The sequence below is a fragment of the Trachemys scripta genome, chromosome 2, assembly GCF_013100865.1.
Source record: "Trachemys scripta elegans isolate TJP31775 chromosome 2, CAS_Tse_1.0, whole genome shotgun sequence".
Lineage (NCBI taxonomy): Eukaryota > Metazoa > Chordata > Testudines > Emydidae > Trachemys > Trachemys scripta.
This window is the reverse complement of record NC_048299.1, coordinates 134,635,180-134,659,446: the sequence shown is the minus strand read 5'-3', so window position 1 is coordinate 134,659,446 and position 24,267 is coordinate 134,635,180. Positions and strand designations below refer to the sequence as shown.

The 24,267-nt window shown below is 41.0% G+C and overlaps 1 protein-coding gene across 3 annotated transcripts in view; it reads left to right on the top strand.

The window, feature by feature from the left end:
• Positions 1–24,267, top strand: part of CDH18 (cadherin 18) — a 904,559-nt gene that overhangs the window by 583,071 nt on the left and 297,221 nt on the right. For all 3 annotated transcript variants that reach the window (XM_034761577.1, XM_034761578.1, XM_034761579.1), the window contains one exon: positions 8,971–9,041. The gene's annotated coding sequence lies outside the window, so the exon portion shown is untranslated. The remainder of the gene's footprint in view (positions 1–8,970; positions 9,042–24,267) is intronic.

Here is a 24,267-nt window from a genome sequence, read left to right as displayed (position 1 = left end):
TTATCAAACTGTCTGTACTGGGCTAGCTTGATTATCACTTCAAAAGTTTTTTTTCTCTTAATTAATTGGCCTCTCAGAGTTGGTAAGACAACTCCCACCTGTTTATGCTCTCTGTATGTGTGTATATATATCTCCTCAATATATGTTCCATTCTATATGCATCCGAAGAAGTGGGCTGTAGTCCATGAAAGCTTATGCTCTAACAAATTTGTTAGTCTCTAAGGTGCCACAAGTACTCCTGTTCTTCTTTTTACTCTTAGTCTGTATCCGCAAAAAGAACAACTCGGCTGCTACTCTGAAACCTGTCTTAAAGAATAGATTAGTACAAGCTATCCACTTACTTACCTTTGTATTGCTATTAATTAATGTTTTCTCATTTGTTACATTGAAAATTTCTGTCCAGTGTCATGGCTCCAATGATATTACACATAATAATCAACCTTGCTAATAGAATAACCTTAGATGACCCCTAGTAAGGTTGAATAACTTCCAAATGTGGGTGTACATGTATTTTGATAACACATGTTTTCCTTAGTAATGTCATGTTTATTTCAATCACCTCTAGCAAAGTGCTGGGAATGCTTATTGTTAGGTTTTGAATGCATTATGGCATTCTTTGAAGAACCAGCTCTATCAATGCACAGTGGCTGTTATTATTACTAGGGTGAATGCAGACAGATGCAACTACTATGTATGGAAATTCTTTCTTGTGATAGAAACATATTTTTAAAAGGAGCTACTAAGTGGTGGTGACCTGTTTTGACACAGTGGAGAATTTGAAATCTGAGCCTTTTCTTCTTTAATTCATTCAGGGCTAAATTCATCCCTGGTGTAACTCCATTGACTTCAGTGGGTTTATACCCGGGGGTGGATTGTAGCTAAATATGTAAAAAGAAAGCAGCGAGCTTGTTTCTGTAAGTTAGAAAACCAAACCAAACAACACACAAAGAAACAAACCGTCCCTGTATAATAAAAAGTACAAGTAAGCCATGTGCCTATTTAAACTAATTTATGGCTAGGGCCCTATCAAATCCACGGTCCATTTTGGTCAATTCCATGGTCATAGGATTTTTAAAATAATAAATTTAATGATTTTAGCTATTTAAATCTGAAATGTCACTGTGTTGTAATTGCAGGGTGCCTGACCCAAAAAGGAGTTGGGGGGGGGGGGGGGTTTGCAAATTATTGTGTGTGAGGGGGGTTGCAGTACTGCTACCCTTACTTCTGTGCTGCTGTTGGTGGCAGCACTGCCTTCAGAGCTGGGCAGCTGGAGAGTGGCGGCTGCTGACCGGGAGCCCAGCTCTGAAGGCAGAGACATCGCCAGCAGCAGAGCAGAAGTAAGGGTGGCATGGTATGATGTTGCCACCCTTACTTCTGTGCTGTTGCCTGCAGAGCTGAGCCCTCAATCAGCAGCTACCACTCTCTGGCCACCCAGCTCTGCAGGCACCAGTGCAGAAATAAGGGTGGCATGATATGGTATTGCCACCCTTACTTCTGTGCTGCTGCTGCTGGCGGGGTACTGGCCTCAGAGCTGGGCTCCCAGCCAGCAGTCGCTGCTCTCCGGCTGTCCAACTCTGAAGGCAGTGAATATGTAAGGGTGGCAATACCGTGACCCCCTCCCCCCCTAAAATAACCTTGTGACTGCCCCCCCAGCAACTTCTTTTGGGGTCAGGGCCACCAATTTGAGAAACACTGGTATTCCCCCGGGGAAATCTTTGTAGTATACAGTAAAGGCACACAAAAGACCAGATATCACGGTCCGTGATACATTTTTCATGGCCCGGAATTTGATAGGGCCCTATAAATGGCCATATTCTAATATCTTTACTTGGTTCTAGCTGGTAATTTGAGCTTCCCTTCATGGATGCCTTGGTGAAGCTAGAGATGAAGAGGCTTATGGGGAGCCAAGCAATTAGACTCTAGATTTAATTAAAAGATTTAAAAACCCTCTGTAAGTTAGACAATAAGAATTGGGGGGAAAGGCAGCACAGTAAATATTTGGCTTATGCTTCAAACATGCTATGTGAGTATATGTATGACAAGCACACATTATTTCTTACTGCTATTCTCAGAAAGGAATAAATTTCTTATTAAAACAAATAGCTGTACTCTAATTCATCTCCCATGTATGGCAATGGAAAAGTACAGGGCAGTGAAGGAAAAACTGTAAAGTTCAGCAATATGGCTCTGTGCCTTCAAGCCAATGTCATATGTAGGTAGCATTTGAAAATTATAGGGCAGGCTTATTAATAGGACATAAAGTGACCACCGCTTTTTTTGTTTTGTTCGTAGCACAATAATATCACTAAGATCATTATACTGTTGTTGGAGCTTAAAAATGGAAGCTTTTAGGTCCCTGCTAGGTGCATGCATTCCCTAGAGTGCTGCTCTTGTTTCTATGCTTAGACTACATTCACTCAGTTGGATTCCAGCTATGTGCCAAAGCAAGAAGATGAATTAGGCTTTCACTGCTTTGACTTTTCAAGTAGCCATGAGGGATGGGGAGGAAAGGGATATTTAAAGTGTAAAAGAATCACAAGGAAATCATTTCTGATGATCACTTTTCTGAGCAAATGCTTACCAATTGAAAATTACTTGAGAATATGATGAGGAGTCCGGTGGCACCTTAAAGACTAACAGATTTATTTAGGCTTAAGCTTTTTTGGTTAAAAAACCTACTTCTTCAGGTGCATGGAGTTTTACCCATGAAATCTTATGCTCAAATAAAACTGTGAGTCTTTAAGGTGCCACCGGACTCCTCGTTGTTTTTGTGGATACAGACTAACACAGCTACCCTCTAATACTTGAGAATATAGTTTACATGTAATCAATATTAGTCAAAAATGTTTTTTTCCAGTACAAAAACTTGTAGAAGACAAGTGTGCAGGGTACAGGAATGGAGTTATCATATGTTACTGGCCTTAAATGTTGAGGACTTCTTTCATCCATGTGGATCCCAAAGTGTTTATAAATTTTGCTAAATGATATAAACACTTTGTCCATCAGTGTAGTCTAATCATTTTCCCCGCTACCAAAATTGAGAGAATTATTAAGTGTAACATAACAGCTGGTAACAAGTACACAGAAACACTCTGCAAGATTTTAGGACAGAAAGTAACAATATTATATCCAACCACACCTTCACATTGTAGTTAGATGAGAACATAAGGATGGTTAATGACCTCCTCTTGCAAAAATTTTTATGGGATTCTTACATGCGCCAAGTATAATAACTGGGCATCTAGTGTAGTAGTCAAGATGACTTCTGTTTTAAATCACACCTAAAAGACAGCTTCTTCACTAGCACAGTGCCCACAACAGCAATTATTCAGTTACTGATATTATAACTTCTATAGCATTATCAATACTAATTCCTGGAGCAGTTGGGTTTTCCGTAGAGAGCTTCTGATCAAACACTGATCAGGCCCAGTATGTTTACCTTCTGAGAGTTAACAAAATCACTTCTTGAAATGACATAGCTGCACTGTTTCAAGCTGTAAATGTTGGGAGATTTCTTTATGATGGGTTGTGCACCACTGCAATGCACTGCTGTTCTCCCACAGTGGCTAGCCACATACATTTATATTGGGATTGTGAGGCAGGTTCCCCAAAACAAAGTGAGTCAGAGGCGCTATTTATGGCAGGGGTGGGCAAACTTTTTGGCCTCAGGGCCACATCTGGGTGGGGAAATTGCATGCAGGGCCATGAATGTAGGGCTGGGGCAGGAGGTTGAGGTGTGGGAGTGAGTGCGGTGTGCAGGAAGGGGCTCAGGGCAGGGGGTTGGGGCACTGGTGGGGTGCGGGGTGCATGAGGGGGCTCGGGCCAGGGGGTTGGGGTGCAGGAGGGGGTGCGGAGTGAGGCAGGGGCTCACGGCAGGGGTTTGGGGCACAGGATGGTTACGGAGTATACAAAGGGGCTGACAGCAGGGTATTGGGATGCAGGAGGAGTACAACAGGGGGTCGGGGTGCGGGGTGCAGGAGGGTTTTGGGGTGTGGGTTCTGGCCCAGTGCTGCTTACCTGGAGCAGCTCCGGGGTGGCAGCGGTGTGCAGCGGGGCTAAGGCAGGCTCCCTGCCTGCCCTGGCCCCGTGCCGTGCTGCGCCGCTGCTGGAAGCACCATGTCCCTGCGGTCCCTGGGGGAGGGGGAGCAGAAGCTCTGTTTCCGGCCAATGGGAGCTGTAGGGGTGGTGCCTGGAGGCGAGGGCAGTGCACAGAGCCCTCTGCTCCCTCCCCCCCCCCGGGGGCCGCAGGGACGTGGTGCTGGCCGCTTCCAGCAGCAGTGTGGGGCCCGCAGCACCATGGGGGTGGCAATCTCGCAGGCCAGATCCAAAGCCCTGAAAAGCCGGATCCTGCCCGTGGGCTGTAGTTTGCCCACCCCTGATTTATGGTAAACAAAAAGATAATAGCTTTTGTTGGTTAGAAATATACAGAAGGGGAGTTACAATGCTTAGCTCCCTGAGGCGGGGGGTGAGGAATTTAAAGACTAATAGTGTTGCCAATAACACTACCTCCCCTTAATTATACAACCTGAAAAAATACCCTTACCATAATTTGTGTGGCAATAAGTTGCTTCTAGTTCCCCTAGTGGCTCATTATAATATCAATGGAAAAACAGACCATAACTCTTAGATCTCTCCTACCATTTCAAGAAGCAATAACAAGAGTAAAAGTAATAAAGACAATATTAATAACTTCTTTCAGTGTAAGGTTGTTGGGTTTTTTAAAAAATGTATACTGTTTATTTTCTTTTCTCCCCCAAAGATATCCTTAGCCTGGTACTAATCAAAACAGATTTATTCCAACTGTGATATTAAACCCAGAAGGGGAGAACAGTTTATTTTTTTTAAAGCATCTACAGTTGTACTCATTTCCCTTCTTCCTTTCATCTTTCGGTGATGATGATGTTAGTTAGTATAATTGGTCTTGTGTGTTTCAAGGAAGAACAAAACCCGACTCTGAGTGCCTATTTCTTCTCAACAAGCAGGTTCCACCATGACTCACCCTGCTCAACGTTCTCAGCAAAAGGGACAAATGAAATATTCCAGGAGCAATTTGCATGTGTTCATTGTAAAAAGCTACAGTAGATGAATGTGAACTCCTATTATATTTTGACTCTTGAAAAAGTGCAGTCCAGGTGTTTCAAAATTTCCTCTTGTCCTGCAGGAATAGGAGGGGTTTTGTTTTGTTTTTGTTGTAACAGGCACACTTTGTTATTCAGTGGAATCCACTACAGAATTGCTGGAATTATAAAGCTGCAGGACTATCAGTGCACTGTAGAGGGAACCGCACATATCTCATTTTAACACAGAAAGGATTTTTTTTCTATTTTATATGTTATTCTGGAGGCCAACCTTGGTGCTCCAGCTCTACATATGATTTCTCATGATAGTCTTCAAAGGCAATCAGCTTGACATCTCCCATGTTTTCAAAGTGTCATTAAAATGAGGATCTTAAACTTTGTGCCCAACTTGCTGCCACTTCATGATTTTTCTTCAGTTTGCACTTTTTCATACATGTTTAATATTCTTTTCTCTCTTTCTGGTGATTACCTGGGTTGATCTAGCCAGGGAGAGAGCTTCAATGCTTCCCTTCACCTAACAGCCACCGTGGTTATCCCCACTTGATGCTTTCACGCAGGAGAGGGGTCATGGCATGGCTTACAGTACCTGCTCTTATCTGTGATAGAGTGGCAGATCAGGCAGGGAAGCTCATAGTTCTGCTACACCCCCACTGGTAACTCATAGACTCTGCCTTCCCATTCAGCTCTCCCCCAATTCTGTGGAGAGCCTGGGGAGAGACTAGAAAACCAGTGTCACCTTGCTACACATTGTTCACCTTTCGCAGCTTCATGCTGTGGTGATTGTGATGGTTGGATTTCATTTGTCCTCGAACAATGTGGGGAACCACGAAGAGGAGACACCATCCCAACCTTTATCCTTCAGCCTCTTCCAGGAGTCCTAGGGAGGTGAATAGACACTTTTCTGGCTGTTCCTATGTACATATGATTTCCTCTAAGTTGGCACAACTGTGATGTCACCATGCCGATATGTAGGATTAAGTGAATTTCACTATCAACACAGAAATGAAACTGACTGGACACTAGCTACTTAGATTGTATAAGCTCTTTGGAGGAGGAACATCTTTTTAATTTTACATGTGTCCTGATCCCTAATAGAGGCTTCCATGTACTGCTGCAATACAAATAAATATCTAATGCAAAAACAAGACTGAAAAATAGAGAGACCACATTTTATTTAACCACTTGCAATTTCTGTATGTAAGGTTACATGTCAAAATAGTAGGTAAGAGACTTTCATACAGAAATGAAGAAAGATCTAGAGAAAAAGGTTTTGGTTAAGGCACTGAAATGGAACTTAGGAAAGCATGGGTCTAGGCCGAGTTCCACAACAGACTTCCTCTATGACCTTGGGCAGATCACTTAATGACTGTGCCTCCATTTCCCAGCTATGAAATGGAGATAATATTCTCTTTCTCCCACCCTTTTATTGTCTTGTCTTTGTAAATTTTTGAGAACAGGTACTGTCTCTTAATACATGTATGTACAACATAACGAGGCCCTAATCTCAGCTGTGGCCTCCCTAGCACTACCACAATATTAATAATAAAATAACATTTTGAAATTGATAGTGGTCCTTTAAAATCCTTTCCTCATTTTGTTTTGTGGGGTTATCAGAAATGATTTGAAAAATGTCACAAGCTTTGTACTCAGCATTGCCATGCTCATGATTTTTGATCTCTTGAGTCAGACCTTAAATGCAATGCACTACTGTATCATTGATAATAACATATGTATTTATTAATATTATTAGTGCAATACTGTTAACAAACATGTACATTTTAATGTTATTATTAATTAATAATGTTTTATCTGAATAAAATAGTAGGGGTTTTGGTCTGTCTTTAGATTTTTGAGCTCTCCCTGAGGGGGGGTATGTGTGAGAGAGAAAGATTTTTGGTCCCATGCTTCAGGTGCTCTCACCCCACATCTCTCTATCCACTGCCCAGAAATTAATTTTGTCCCCAACTTTCAAATCAGTTCTGCCCCCACCCTCCCCCAGCCCTCCTTTCCATCAGTTCACCCCCCTTTCTCAGCCACACTTCTGCTCCTCCTGATGTTCTTCACCCCTCTCTTCCAGTCTTTTGGATTGGGGGCTGCAGTGGGGTCACCTCTCCCCCTTCCAGGTTGGGGGGGAGGGGCAGCTCCAGGAATTCTTTGCCTCCCCCCCTTTCTGAAGACACGTGGTGCAGGGGAAAGAGGATGGGGGAGGAGCAGAAGAGTATTGCTCTCAGGAAGGGAGAGGAGCCGCTGTTTCTTTAGCTCACTACTCTCCCTCCCCTCCCATGATCATGGCTTTGGGATGCTAAATCGAGGGGGAGGGGAAACTGCTTTTCCCATAGCAGCTGTGATTGGTTGCTCTACCCCAGGAGGCAGGCAAATTGGACAGGCATCCCGGCCTCAAATTTGTTACACGGTGGAGCTTCTCTCTTAATCACCAGAATGGGCTCTAGCCACAGCTAAAATCCCATCACTGCGAAAAAATCATGAGTAGGCAACACTCATATTAGAAAACTGTCATCATTTCCCTAAGTTTTGACAAGGTTTACAGACTGCATGGAGAACTGAAAATGGAACAATTGTAGGGATTGTAAGGAATATATGCTTCAATGTGGTGACATCTCTAATGTATCGTAAGTGAGAAGTGATTAAGAGTCTTACCTGCATCTCTTTTTAAATATTAATTAAATTAACACCATCTGATATTTTGTAATGGAGCTTACTAGAAACTGTATATGCTTCATACTAGGTTAGTAAATATGTGACTCACATATGAATGCTAGTAAGAGTCAACTGAACTTTATTTGTTGACTCCAGTCATCTGACATGGGTCTGGGTTACTAGCCCTGCCACGTGACAGGAGAATAATACAGTAGGCCTAGCCTACCCATCCAAACAGATATATTACAGCTGCCATCACTGCCTCCACAGGAGAGAGGGACAGTTGTTGTCACCACTGAAGCTCCCATGCAGAGGAAGTATCTGCTGCTGTTCTGTCAGAGATTACACAACCCTATCCTGCTGCCCCTTCCACTCCACCACCATTTCAAGTAGAGAGCTGGGTCATAATCTGGGGGCAAGGCCAGAGGTGTCTTGAGGGGGCGGGTATGGGAGTGTTGCCTTTATGTGACCCTGAATAGGTCTAACTTACAGTGAAGTTGATTGAGAAGGGGATTCTACTTTCGTATGATGGGCAAACTACAGAGTTTGATGTTTTGGATTTGGCTTGAATTTGGCTGAGATGTACACCCTGATGCGTGAGTGCTAATTGGAATGTCATCTGATGTATCCTAGACTTTTCCATAGGAAAATTTGACATCTCATAATCAGGGTCTCCTCCACATGTGACTTCTGCTTCCAGTCAGGCTGGAAATTTGTTCTTTTTCATACTGCACTATTTTGATTCTTGGGTTTCCAGTTGGTAACTGGAGGTGACATAGGCTGGGGAGTAAATTAGGGAGGCAATTAATAAAGAAAAGTTAACTCAATACTCTGGAATGTTCAGGATTGCTCTTAAAAATGGCCAAAGGTGAGGGTGATGGATCTGATTTCTTTTTTCGTTACGCTGATAAACCCATCTGATCATTTTTTCCTGGTCAGATTTGAACTTTACACACTAACAGAAAATATTTGTGGCTAGATTTTGCACTCACACATTGTTATTAGCTTGTAGCAGGTAGGGGTTAAATGGAGTCACCTGTCAGAAGGGAGAAAAAGGAACTTCCATCCCTATCTGCATTTCTTTCAGAAGAGAAGTCTCGGGTGTCAATAGTATTTCCAAACAGATGTACCGATATCATTTATGCTACCCTTAACTCCAGCTCTGGGCAAGAGTTACAAATCTCTCCCATTTTGCTAATGTATGATTTGTCATCGTCTTTTTTTTTTTTTCCAGCATTGCAGAAGCAGTAAGATTGGCTTGGCAGATTGAGTGAGAGAAGGGAAGCACACAGCTACCATTGGGCAGTAAGTGCCAGTTTTAAGTGTTATTTTCTTAGCCAACCAGCAATGCGTATGGCTTCTGGTTTTGAAGTGAATGGAGATGAGCAGGACGTTCAGAGTGATTGATTTGAAATGTGTTTAGATCTGCGGCTCAGCACTGGGAGTGCTACTGTCATTTCAATCACTTTGTAACACGCACACGTGTACAATCCAAACGGCTTCTAAACTGAAGTGCTCAGAAAAATGTCAAGATAGCAATTTGGCGGTAATCAGGGACCTGGACATAAGCACTGTACAGAAATATACAGTAAATTATTGATGTGCTACAAATTGAAAAGTGCATTAAGCAGCATTCGGGTAAACTGGTTCAGATACCAAGAAGTTTTAAATAGAGAATATTCAAAAATATTCAAAATCCCTCTAAAATTAGAGGGAGCAGTGCAGGCATGCGCACACAAATCTATGCCCTCAGAAGCTAGGAATGAAGCCATATCTGTCAATTCTGTATGCATGCTACTAAAATGCCATTCTGTTTTATATTTCAAATGACTGTCAGCTTTGTTTGCAGTGTGCTTTGCTGCTAATTTACACTGTTTTTGGAATAATGCCAGCTTAAGTTTCCATTGCAAAATATAGATGGCTTCTATTTTTCCCCTTGAGAAAATATCTCTGCAGCAGAATACAACCTATAATAATAAACCTTAAAGGGCTTGATGGACTAAATTTGCAAACAGCGCATAATACGCTAAATTTGAGGGCTGATGGTGTACGAACACTTAGAATCATTTGCAGCTGCATTAAGCCCATGAGCTGCTTTCTGAAAATAATGCAGACATTTTGCATGTGTGACTTTTCATGCCACAATTATCAACTTCTTAAAGCACTCAGCTCCCATGAATCAGTATAAGGGTGCCATTTGTGCACTAACTAGAGTTAAAAATTTGAGAGCTATTCAGGTAGAACTGTCTGGAAATTCAGTCGGGTGCTCTAGGTCTCAAGATGCTGCTTCAAGTAATTAGGGGCTGGATTGTGCCTTTCACTTATGCAGAAGTGCAGATGAATAGGAGGGAATAAGGTCTCCCCTACCACCATCTGTGTGACTCATGTAAGAGACAGCCAGATTTGCAGTTCCTGCACTCCTGAGAGCACAGGATCTTTACCTCAGTTACTCCCCCTAGGAGCAACTGAGCGGAGGGGTTGGGGAGGGGGAGCAAGGGTTCCACCATGTCCATGTTCCGTCTGGTCACGCTGTGAGAGAGTATAGTATTCCCATTATGTGGATGGAATAACTGACTCTCCTCCCTCCTCCCTCCCCCGCCCAACACACCACAACTCAGAGACCCACAATGCCACTAGTGCTCTCCACCCCATCCAGGGTATGGTGCATCTCCACCCCACACCTTGCTATGGAGACTATGCTAAAAGCTCAAGCTAGCACTAACTAAATAAATTGTTAATACTAGCTTAATATAGTAATGGGAAGAAAGAAAGAAAGGAAGACAGAGATAGTGGCTACATCAGATGAATTACTAGGTGACATGGGGTGGTAGAAAAGATCGAATTTGCTTGAATAAATATGGGAACCATCCATATACCAGCAGGATAATCTGGCAACCCATCTCCTACAATCAATAAAAAGGTGCCAATCATATGTTTGACATGAAATTTATCTGAAAAGGGATCACTTTGAAGGTATGGCTGCATTATTTCCTCAAAAATCAGCACCGGTGTTATGAATTAGAGAGGAGCATCCTTAGAAATGTAAGAACAAGAGAAGTGATGATAAAACTTGTAATTAAGTGGGGGCGAAGAAGGACCAAGAAGGTGTGACCTGCAGCTCTTTGGGAGAATGTCTAGAGAAACTGGAGGCTCATGGGCTTATTAGTGGGAATAAGTAGAATTAGTAGCCTCATTCTTATGTCACTGGCACAAACCTAGCCTAGTCCAATAGGGACCAAAAATTATTTCCACCCAGTGATTTTTTCGCACTGTGTGTGTAATGTGCAAGATAAAGGTATCCACGTTAGAAAAAACAAACAAAAGAACCCCACAGCTGGTATTCGTTGTCACTCTTGTTTACAGTTTTAGCAGAGTAGCTGAAGACTGAAATCCTCTAATTCACAGGATATGTCAGCCCTGCAAAATGTAGGTTGGGATTGGATAGGCCGTGTGTGGAAAGCTTGCCCTACCACTGGCTGTGCTGTTCTTTTCCTGGTCACACATGGAGGATTTTAGACTGCAAGGCTGTCAATCCTGTGTCCTTCTGTCATAACTATAAAGGGAAGGGTAACAGCTGTCCTGTGTACAGTACTATAAAATCCTTCCTGGCCAGAGACTCCAAAACCCTTTTCCCTGTAAAGGGTTAAGAAGCTCAGGTAACCTGGCTGGCATCTGACCTAAAGGACCAATAAGGGGACAAGATACTTTCAAATCTTGGGGGCGGGGGGGAAGGTTTTTTGTTTTGTCTTCTTTGTTTTGGGAATGCGTTCGCTCTCGGGACTGAGAGGGACCAGACATCAATCCAGGTTCTCCACATCTTTCTAAACAAGTCTCTCCTATTTCAAACTTGTAAGTAAATAGCCAGGCAAGGCGTGTTAGTTTTCCTTTGTTTTCTCGACTTGTAAATGTACCTTTTACTAGAGTGTTTATCTTTGTTTGCTGTACTTTGAACCTAAGACTAGAGGGGAGTCCTCTGAGCTCTTTAAGTTTGATTACCCTGTAAGGTTAATTTCCATACTAATTTTACAGAGATAATTTTTACCTTTTTCTTTAATTCAAAGCCTTCTTTTTAAGAACCTGATTGATTTTTCCTTGTTTTAGATCCCAGGGGGGTTGGAACTGTATTCACCAGGATTGGTGGGAGGAAGGAGGGGAATGGTTAATTTCTCCTTGTTTTAAGATCCAAGGGGTTTGGATCTGTATTCACCAGGGAATTGATGAAAGGTTTCTCAAGGCTTCCCAGGGAGGCAATGGTGGCAGCGGGACCAGAGCTAAGCTGGTAATTAAGCTTAGAAGTTTTCATGCAGGCCCCTACATTTGTACCCTAAAGTTCAAAGTGGGGATACAGCCTTGACACCTTCACAAGTAGAACAAAAATGAGGGGAAAAATAAAAACATCTGCCTAGTGCTCTGCATATTTACCCAGAGAGAGAGTATGTTGCCATTATTAATATACTGCCATTATTTTGTTTATCGCTCAAAAAGTAATTGGTGAGCAAATGTGGGCAGTGTACGTTATGTGTACTTAACACCTACCACCACCCTTTATAGAATTTATATTATATGACTAGTCATCATTCACAGTTAAATAGTACATAAGCCATTATTTATTAAGATGTTTCCTACTCTGTCTGTTCAATGGGCCATAAAATACAGTTGATGAAACAATAATATTTTATTCTATTTTCTACAAATAAAATGAAGATTGGTGCCCTAATGAAACATGTTCCCAAGAATCATCCTTATCCTACCAGGCATGTGTAGACAACTGCCCACTTCTGATGGACTTTGTTAGTGATGGTTATAGGGGTAAGAACTGGAAGACATTTCAAATCAACCCAAGACAGTTTTCAACAAATGTCAATGGTGTACAGTTCAAACATTCAGAGAGGAAAAGAGTATACACATTTAAATATGTATGATCTTAAAGTAGATGATAGAATACAGAGATTCCAAAGCAAGTTGGGCCAGATCCTCACCACGAGGGGGAAACTTCCTGCTGCTCCAGTGATGCAGAGCTGCCCTAAAGCCATTTTAGCCAACTTCTGGAGGATTTCTCTAGTGCAGGGGAATCCCCAGGTAGAACAGATTTGCTGTGCCAGCTCCTACTCCAGCCTCTATCCTTGAAGCCAGCACTGGGGGCAGTAGTGGGGGAAAAAACAGTGTCCCTGCTATCCCTGGCTGTCAAAATAGCCTCTTACAACCTTCAGGAAACTTTCTCAATGAGTTTAGCCTGGAATGTAGCAGCCCCAAACAGCAGGGTTGCAAAGGCAGTTTACAGCTATCTTTACACCCCATCTCTTCCCCTTATCTCCTCAGCTGCCTCAAAGGATTGAGGCCATGAGCTTGATATTATGGCAGGGGTGGACAACCTGAGCCTGAGAAGGAGCCAACATTTAGCAATGTACATTGCCAAAGAACCACAGTAATACATCAGCAGTGCCCCATCATCTACCCTCCCAGAGCCTCCTGCCAACTGGCAGCCCCGCCAATCAGCGCCACCCCTTCCCTCCCCATATCTCCTGATCAGCTATTTTGTGGCGTGCAGGAGGCTCTGGGGGTGAAGCGAGGGCATGGCAGGCTCAGGAGAGGGGGTGGGAAGGGGTGGAATGGGGGTAGGGCCTGTGGCAAAGCCAGGGGTTGAGCAGTGAGCACCGCCTGTCACACTAGAAAGTTGGCGCCTGTAAATCTAGCCCCAGAGTCATTGCCTATACAAGGAGTATATTTACTTCTGAAAAGCCGCATGTGTCTCCAGAGCCACAGGTTGGCCACCCCTGTATTATGGTATGTTGTTTGCATATTAGCACCTGTGGTCACATTTCACAAACCACATGGCACAGTAGCTCGTTGGGGGTAACTGTACTGCCATCAATGGTTCTAAGTTTTGCCAGGAAAAGTGAAGCAAAATTAATACCCCATTCTGTAAACATTTTATTTTATTTATCGGTAAAATCTCTGTTTGTACTCGTGTCTTGCACAATGGAGTCCTGGTCCATGACTAGGGTTCTTAGGTGCTTCAGTAATATGTAAAAAAGAATCTATATATTTTTACCAACAGTGGCAAATAATCAGAGAGGAAATACTAAAATGCAGGGATAGAAAGCTGTAAATAAAGATGTCTGATCCACAGTTTTCCTGACTGGGTGAGGAATAGCAGCATCATGTTGAAGATGAGATTGTAGGATTTGTGGGTTGAATATTTGTTGGCTGTTTTCACCAGGAATCAGTATCATGTAAAAGTTCAGAGACCCCTTTCAATCTAATATTCTTTTTCCTCATTTTGTTGTTCAGCAGGGGCCAGATTGTGCAATCTATGCCCGTTGGTGAGCAGGTACTCACATAAGTAGTCCCACTAAAGTCAAGGGGCTAAAATTTGGCCCCATAGAAATCAGTGGCAAAGCTCCCATTGATGTCAGTGGAGCCAGCGTTTCATCCAAGGAGTTTACAAGGACCCAATTCTACCACCTGTACTCCCATTGGGACTATTTGTGATGGAATAAGGAACTACGACACAGATGTGATGCTGGCAGAATCAGGCCCTAAATTATTTGAGGATTTGATTTTCTTCAAAAATGATCACAGCAGCACTATGATCATCTACTGTAACTTTCCAGTCAGATATCTTTCCTTCTGGGCTTGTAAATTGTAAAGCCAACATTTGAAACCTACAATCTGTAGCCAGCACTCTTTCTTCTAAAGAGTCAAGTCTTTAGGTCATTAACTCTCAGGTTTTGGAAATCATATCAGAGAGTCTTTTAAAGCTCAAGTCTGAGTCAGGGCTCAGGGTTGAGAAAACATCTGCTTTTAATGTTGCTGCTGGTCTGGTTTGGGGTGAAAATGGAAAAGTTTGTTTTTTGTAAACATCCTAATCATTCTGACCCTTTGGCACATCATAATAAATCACCGGAAATAAATGTGTCTGTGGGGCTAATGTGTCAATAAGAGGACTAAAAATAAAACGGGAGTCAGATTTCAAGGATATCTCCAGGCTAACAATCTTAAATCCAAAGCAATGAGAGCAGAGTGATCAGCAAGTGAGAAGGTCCAAAGAGAGAAGAGAAAGCAAAGGATCTCCTCATGCCAGGTATTAAACTGACAGACTGTTCCCTAGTCTATACATCTACAGAAGGAAGAAAATATTAAAAGGAGAAGAAAGCAGCAGGACTAAACCTCCTTAAACAGTCAAGGGTAGTGCCAAGCTATTTCTTGGAGCGAGCAGAAAAGGACAAACTCAGCTTAGATTATCAGATTTCTCAGTCTTTAAAGCTCTCCGTATTCATCCCATGCTCTCAGAAGAGCAACCAAGAAAACAGAATGGTTTCCAGAAGCAAAGAATAACAAAAGGCTGCTGAAATATGTGCAGTTAGGCAGTGATAGCAGAGAGCTGATGTATAAAAATCTATTCCCTTTACTTCCCACATGTATGTGGCCTCTACTTCCCTTCCCTCGCCCCCATTACTTTCTCCGGATGTTCACTCCTGGGTTTTTTAATGATTCTTGAACATTGAGTAGGATGATGATAAATGTTCTTTCTTTTCACTTACAGGAAATAGGTTAAGATCCAGCAGATACATAGGTTATACTTCAAGTTAGCTTCTGCATATAAAAAGTGTCTAGTAGCTTCTTTCAAATATTAAAAGAAATGTTCTCAGGCATACAACAAGTGATCTCATATATGGCTCCTAAAATGTCCTTCAACTCACACTTGAAAACTTTATACGTATCAAATTCTGTGTCCGATTTTATAAAGAGCATTTCAAAAGAAAGTTTTATACTGTTTGGTTTGGTGCTAGGGTGCTACTAATACAGTGTGAATGAGGAAAAAAAAGTTTTGAAAATGAATGCTACAAATGCCCTTAACGCTTCTCAGTATATATCAATCTGGAATGCCATCAGTCTACAGTTGACATGCTCCTTCTGCTTCCCCGTTCAAAAAACAAGGCTCTGATCCTGCAAATGCTTAGGTGTATGCTTAACTTTGAGCATATCAGTAGTCCCATTGAAGTCAATGAGCTTAAACTTATGGTTTTAAAATTAAGGAAGTCCTAAATTAATGCAGAGTCAGGGCCTAATTTCTTAAGCCACTAGCTCTATTTTCCTATAACTTTTTTGAGGATTTCCTGGTTAAATTATTTTCATTGTTATTACTATTGGGCTAAATCCTGAGGTCTCTACTCCCATCTTTACTCATAGGAATTTGCCTGGGTAACAACTAACATTGGGATTTTCACATGAGTTTAAAAGTTTGTCTGCACTTTGAGCTGGAGATGCTAATTCCAGCTGGAGGAGCCATACGTGTGTACTAGCTCTGATCAAGCTAATTTTCTAACAATAAAGTGTAGCCATGGTGGGACATGAATGACTGGAAGGGCTATCTGCTCCGAGTACATGCCCATCTGAGACCATAGGTTCTCCAAGTGTCTAGCCCCTCGCACCTCTCATGCTACAGCAGTTACATTCCAGTTTTAACACACTAGTTTGATCAGAGCTAGCGTGGGTATGTCTCCTTGAGCTAGAATTTACTCCTCCAGCTCCAAGCGTAGATGTACACTAAAGGAGTTAGGCACCTAAATTCCACTTCCTTTCATTCAATGGGATTTGGGTGCCTATAAAATCCTATGTAAATCCCAACCTGAGTGAAAATAGAGTAGAGACCACAGAATTCGGACCAAACCCATTAAGATATAATTGATTTGTTTTTAAAGATTTCTTGCTGCTTCTTTTTTTTTTTGAAGTTGTTTATATAATAAAACACAATTATTCAAGGAAGTAAGATGCTGTTGCTGTCATCTGGCAAAAAAAAAAAAAAAAAAAAAATAGAAGAGTAAAAATAAAATTTTAAACAATCAGTCTGTTTGGGCCTAAATACTGAAATGTCTTGCCACCTCACAATACACTGGTTAGAAAGAAAACAAAATCCCATGTTTAACAACTAACATATTTCTTACTGGGGTGAAGAGATGAATGAGAATCAAGATGACTTTAGATTGGGAGATTGTAGACTTGAATATTAATCAAAGTGTTTGTTTATTTGTTAGTATTGATTTGTTAAACTGAGTACTATATGTTCAGAGAAGGGATATAAACATTTGCAAAAGGACTGAAAGAGCTTGATCATCTTTAATTTCTTCTTAGCTTCCTACCACAGGTGACCCCAGTATTTTGCATGCCAAGGCAAGAGTACAGAGACTAAAAGGCATGCAGCTTTTCAGAAATCAAGAAATATCAAATATTAAAATGAGGGCTAGATCTTCAACTCCTTCACTTCAGTAGACTACGTTCATTTACACTATCTGAGATCTGGCCCAAAATATTTTGAGAGCAAACTTACTTGGTTACCTCTTTCTTCTTTGTTCCTACTATTTCATTCATCATTCCCCCCTCCCCCGCCCAGTCCTGTTGTATTTCATGATTCCTAGTTTATGGTTTGTAACTCCTTAAAAGTGGGTGTTTTCACCTTTCTTTATGGGGGGGGGGGGGTGTCTTTCAGTATGCCACTGAGTTGCTGGTGCAGCTTTATCCAGGAGGCAGTCCTGTATTTTCTGCTCTTAATTGATATATTTGCTATAGTAGCTTCTTGTTACAATGTCTTTTTTTGCCAAAACAATTTTGGCGATTGAAAAATAGATACAGTTATATCCCTTTAAATACAGATACAGAAATAAACCCTTTAAACCTTCTCAAGGTTGGGAAATGATAAGAAAGAGAAAATTTGTACATAAATTATATTTATGCTTGCTTTTAGGGAAAATAATGCAAGGCAAAAGAAAGTCCCTCTTATGAATAGTGTAGTCATTGAAATAATCAAACCTACAAAGGTCTTTGGCTATTGTAAGTAATGAATACATGCAATAGAAAGGGAAACACGGGAAGAACTGAAATTAGTAGAGTTCTCCTTATGTGTTTCTATTGGACAAAAGATTGAACTAAACACACAAAACTCGATCTCTATATAGATGTAAGAGTTTTGATTGATGGTGAAACTGCATAATATTTAGGAAAGTGTGGCGTTTCTCATTCTTAAAAACCAGAAATAATTCAATAAGCTAAGAAGTCAAAACTGCCATAACTGTGAGATTTTCTTGTCTTGGTCCAACCGACAGTGTACCCTGACATTCATATTTGGCATTTTCTCTGTGCTTAGTTGTTTTGTGTACAGTCATAGTGTGCCACCTTAGGTTGTGATTTCTTCAGCACTCACAAGCTAAGGAGAGATATGCTGGACTGGCCCTTTCCTGGGAGACCTTTCAGAAATTCCTTCACAGCAGGAAGTGGTGGTTTTGGTCAAATTAGTGCTGCTTGTATATACAATATTCTTTCTTTAAGTCTATAGATACAGTACATTGCAAATGACCATAACTGTAAATAAAAATATTAGGAACTTTTTTTGCTCTGGACTTGTATATTGTATAAGTTTTACTTCTTTGATGTGGCTATGTCTTCACTACAGTGTTAACTCGGATGATCGACAGTTTGGTTTGGCTCTGAACACCTGTGTTAATTTAGCCTGGGTGTGGGGGCCATACTGAAAGGCCTCCCTGCATGACTCTGACTTCACTGGTGCAGCACTCACCTGTGTGAGGCATTAGGACTTCTGGGGGCATATCCCATGGTCCTCTGAGTCTTTCCCAGTGAATTATGGGAAAACATGTCTGTTCTGGGCATACAGGGGAATGTGGGAAAGCATTGGAGGATTATCAACTCTCAGGTGATTTAGCCTGGCTCCTCACTGCGAAGTGGGAAGGTTACCAGCTCAAGTGAAAGCGTATATCCCAGGATGGGCCAGTTAGCCCAGGTTGAAAGCACAGTCAAACTCAAGTCAGAGGGTTTTGTGTGTGAAAAGGAGCCAGGTTAGAGATAACACCCAAGTAAGAGCCTGAGTTAACTCTGCGGTAAAGTCAAGGCCTGGAAACTTTGAGTTTAAATTTATCCTGACAATATATAACTCAATAGCACCATGGCTCAGAACTAAGTATGGAAAATCCAGAAACAGCTAATAATACACAGGTAATTCAAACTCCAGAATGGAGTTGTTTCACTGATTACTCATAAACATGTGCAATATAGATCCAATGGCAGCTCCATGATACAACTGCCACAAGGTTTGCACATTCCAAAAACTGAGGTTCTGCTGAAAGTCATGTGAGTTCAGAGAAAACATTCAAAAGAGAAAAAAAAAAATTAAAACAGAAATTGTTTTTGTTCTGGGATATCAATCTACTTTGAGTCTATTGAACCAATGTACAATAGAGAGAAACTATCAGTGTGTAAATATATCCACGCATATTACTTAGCATTGCATGTATGTTCTGAATTGGTGATAAGCTGGTGATGGGCAGAGGAAGGTGAATAATTACAAAAAGAATCTCAACACATTATATTTGTCAGATCATAAACCCAGCTGTCAGAAAGGTGAATAATTAAATTATCAAATTATTTTTTTAATTGAAATTCTGTGTCTATATTGCCCACATGGTATTGCTGACTCTGGATAAGAGACTTACATGGCTCATCTACAAATTGAAACTTTCATTGTGCTTATCCGTGTTGTAAAACTAGGCATTGTGAAAGTTATCTTGCACCTGCACTGTGGAATTTATGTTGCAAACATGTAATAGAAATTATGTACTAGCTGTGCATTCATTGTGAAAATTAGGATTTGCACACATTATGAAATTGTATTGTATACACTACAGATTTGTGTTTTGCAAGTATGTGTATGAGAATTCGCCAAACACTATGTATATATTGTATATGTATAGGTATACATCTAACTCTCTCTCTCTCTCTCTCTCTCTTTCTCTATATATATACATGCACACACATACACACACACACACACACACACACACACACACAAAACAAACTCAGAAGCAATTCCTGTGCTCCTGACATATTTTTAGTAACAATGTGCTAGTGTAAAGACTGAAAAAAAACCCCACAAAACAAAAACATCTATATATCTATAGATATATATAGATATATATATTATTAAGTAGAGGTATAACAATATTAGATATAAAACAATTCTCTGCTAGCGTAAATTGGTTCAGTGAGATCATTATCATCATATAGATGATTTCAATAGGGCAGGGATAGTTCACAGCAACAGAGAATTTGGCCCCAAATTACCTGCAGATATACAATTTTGAAAAGAAAGCAAATACGCTTTTAGTACGTAAATAGGGTAAATATTTCCCTACCCATTAGTAAAATTTAAAGACTTTTTTCCCCCTGCTAGAGGACATTTCTTGTTGGAAGGCTTTGATGCAAATATAATAACCACAAATATTACTTTTTAAAATGTAGTCTTTAGATAGATTTCTCAGTTAAAATATCATGTCTTGTACCTTTTAAAAAAAATGTTTTGAGACCCTTTTTTATCCAACTTTTGTATGTGGAGTTCATCTGAGTTTCATTTATTTGCAACAGTAACGCTGAGCAAATTTGTAAGCTGAAAAACATATAAGGATGCTTTCTTGGACTACTCTAGAGATTTTCAGTGACTGTAGGCAATGTATTAATAGCAGATACTCTAGCTTCTTTTAATAATAGAAAAATCACAGGTTTTTCACGTCCTAAAATAGATAACCTAGTTATCCGGATAGTGGGAATCCTCCAGCACAGTAAATGACTTTAAATGTAAGATGTTCTCTGCAAATCCATTCAGCCAGTCTTGTTTGCTCCAAGGGTGAAAAGTTCCAGGAAAATGCTTGATGCTTGTATTCGTTTCTGCTTCAAAGTGACAATACAAATAGTTATTGCTAAAAACAGAAATGAGATTTTCTCCAAAGTAACTAAGAAAAAATTAAAATGTGACATTTAGCCCTTCATTTTCTCAGTTTGTTCTGGAAGGCTTCTGAACTAGATTTGGTATTTTTCTAATTGTCAAGGATTCTTTTCCTGCCAAGATGGTGTAGGTAAGTCAAATATGTTTTGTGTTTGCAGAACTAATTTTGGATGGACAATTCCAGTACTAAATAATATCAGACCCAAGGTTTTATTTGTTTAGTTTTTGGTGGGCAGCTGTCTCCTTTCTTCCTACCCCCACTGAAACACACACATCTAGCTGTCTGTCTAATACACAAAAAACTACATTAAAAGAAAATTATTACATTTGCAATGAAAGCACTCAGGAGGTAGGAAATTCCAGAATTGGGGTTGTCTATGTTTGCCCCACTTGTGCATATGTATTATGATACACTGTTTAATTTCATGATCATATGCTATTTTTCCCCACGGTATCCCTGCCTCATTCAGTGCACAGAATAGACAGTGCTCAATTAATGAGAAGATATTGAATATTTTATCTCCATTGTTCAATACAGTATATGCTCCCCCCACCTTATTTATTGCACACTGTTCAAACCATGCTCTGAAGACAGAATTATGAATTTCCTCCTGGGTTTTCCTATGACACGTGTCTACAGTTGTGAGTGTTTAAAACATGTTAATGAATTTATTTTCACGAAAGTCCTATGAGGTGAGGGGCTATCATCTCAATTTTACAGATGCAATACTGATGGACAGAGAGAATAAGGTCAAAAGTACCTGCTAATTTTGGGTGCCCAAGTTGAGAAACTTCAAATCTGATTTTGCAGAGTATTTAGCTTTGTATAGCACTTTGTATGTTCAAAGTACAACTCTTATTGACTTCAGACCCAGCTATGAGAGCTCAGCACTTGGACAAATCAAACATCAGGAGGAACATACAATTAGCGACTATCTGTGAAAAGTTTGATTCACGTGACTTCTCCAGTGTCAAATAGGAACTCTGTGGCAGAAAAACAGGAATAGAATCCAAGTCTCCAGGGTAGCATTCAACTGCCTAAACCACAAGACCATCATTGCAGGAAGAGAGAGGATGATGTTTCTTCCATCCCCTGCCTTATTCACTACATACTTTTCAACTTTTGCAACATGGGAACCACACATCCTACAAAAAACATCCCCTTTCAATACATGACCTTGATTCATACCTAGAGCACCATCCTATGCACAAAATGCGGCAGGGATCCTGTGGGAAAAAATAGCATGTGATCATGTAATTAAAGGCTGTATTATAATGTATATGCAAAAAGAGGCTGAACTAAGATTGCATAGGCAACCTTAATCTGGCATTTTCTAATTTTTGAGTCCTTGTCTTTGCAAGCTTAATATTTTTAACATGAGTATGAAATAATCTCTCTTATTGGAACAACTTCTGTTTGTGAAAGAGGCAGGATTTCGTGTTTACACAGAGCTCTTCCTCCAGTCAGGGAAAAATAATCAGAGTGTCACAACTAAAGACAAGGTGGAACAGATTAGGAGTTTAAATGTTGCAAACGACCATTCAGGATGAAGTGGACAGTTAACATATCTGCATTCTTAGGACAATCTGTCAGCCACTAACTCTCATTTGTCCTGTGTGTAACAATCTGTTCCTCCTTGTACTTAGCTGTGACACTCTAGATATGTCTGCACTGGAATTGAACACCCATGGCTGGTCCATGTTAACTGACTTGGGCTCTCAGGGCTCAGTCTATTGGGCTGTTTAACTGTGGTGTAGACACTCACTCTGGAGCCTGGGCTCTGACACCCAAATCCCAGCTTGAGCAGGAATTAAAATTTCTGCCACTAAAATTCACTGGGGCATTGTGACCTGTCTTCCATGTAGACATAGGAACTGCATGTTACAATAGTAGCAGCCTGGGACTCAAATGATTACTCTCACTTTTCAGAGTGAGGGAATCCCAGCCTAGGGACAGATGTTAACATCCCTTCACATTTTGTGAAAGAGCTGGAAAATGTTACAGGGTTAACACTAACGGCCTAAATATTGAAACAGTTGAACAAAGTGAATAACACTCCCTCTTTAAAGTCTGATCTTTCTGAGTTAGATACTGAGATTCTGCTCTGTGATACAAGAAACATCCCCCACACAATTCCCCTGTTGTACGGTGGGGGGCGGGAGGCATCTTTTGGAGAACCAACATAACTGCATTATACTGCCCAAACACCACTGTAGTAAGAGACATATTAAGGGCAGAAAGATGGATAGCTGGAATAATGGCCTATAAAGAACCATTTCAAACCAGTGTTATTTAGAGCAGCCCTTGGGTTACTCTAGTTTTGCATCTGGCTAAAAAGGACTCTGGCTCTGTACAGAATTTGTTACACCTTTTCCAACATCTAGCTCTCCTTACCTGCACCCAGCACAGGAAAGGAGTAACAGAATTTAACCCTAATGCAACTTACCCCTTAAAAGTTGACTTTAAAAGCTTCCAGATACTAAGCAGCATTTATTCTACCTCCAGCAAGATGATAGTCACTAAAATCCTGGAGGAATTGACTTTTGCAGAAAAAGGATCTGAAAACCTTTGCCCATAAGGGTTAGCAAGGGTTACTATTAATGACTGAAATGCTGAAATCCCAGGCATCATAAGATTTATAGTAGTGGTTTCTAAACCCAGAAACCAACTGAAAATGTACTAGGTAACAAGGCACAGAAGGAGGTTGAGGTGGGATGTAGTCAACAGCCAGTTATAGGAATTTCTCCTTGAAAGTTTGAGTTTAACCTGTAGGCATTGGTTCACTTACAGCATTTGTGAAACAACCCATAGGGTTCAAGTCACAAGCCATTTCATGTACTAACCCCACCCCCTTAACTACAGCTTTCATAAAAGCTGTAACAATTCCTATGGACCTATCCTGTTTCAAATTAGAAACTAATGTAGGTCCACAGCCTCTGTAACAGAAACTGTAGAGTTTGAAGATTAATAGAGGAATCCTGATGTTTTCTCCCTGCTTCTCATCAACACCTCCTGCAGCTAAACAGCAGGATATTTATAGACTGAGTTTCAGGATATGTTAAATTAGCAGAGAGTGACTGTGTGGAACTTTCACTGAGACAGGAGCAATTTACTCCCACTTTCAGCCAGCACTCAGAACACAGCTGGCAATTAATTAAAATATTGTGTCATGCCCGTAAGTCACCTGACTAAGTCACTAAATGTCTCTGCTTTTTATTGGCTGAAATGCTCTCATGAACTTCAAACTGCGCCCCCATATGACTCCACCCCTTATGTTGGAATATTTATACACACTCACAAATACTCAGAACGTAACTCTCCCTGGTCTTTTCAATTGATATTTAGAAACATATTTTTTGGATTTCCAGTACAATACTATTTCAAGTGGAAGGTAGAGATCTCATGCAAATGGGTTATATATGAACTTAATAGTACATTATTTAGAGTCATTTCTTTCCTATAAAGCAGGGGTCGGCAATGTTCGGCACGCGGCTCACCAGGGTAAGCACCCTGGCGAGCTGGGCCAGTTTTATTTACCTGCTGATGCGGCAGGTTCGGCCGATCGCGGCCCCCACTGGCCACGGTTCGCCGTCCCAGGCCAATGGGAGCGGCGAGAAGCCGCGGCCAGCACATCGCTCGCCCGCGCCGCTTCTCGCCGCCCCCATTGGCCCGGGACGGCGAACCGCGGCCAGTGGGGGCCGCGATCGGCCAAACCTGCCGCATCAGCAGGTAAATAAAAT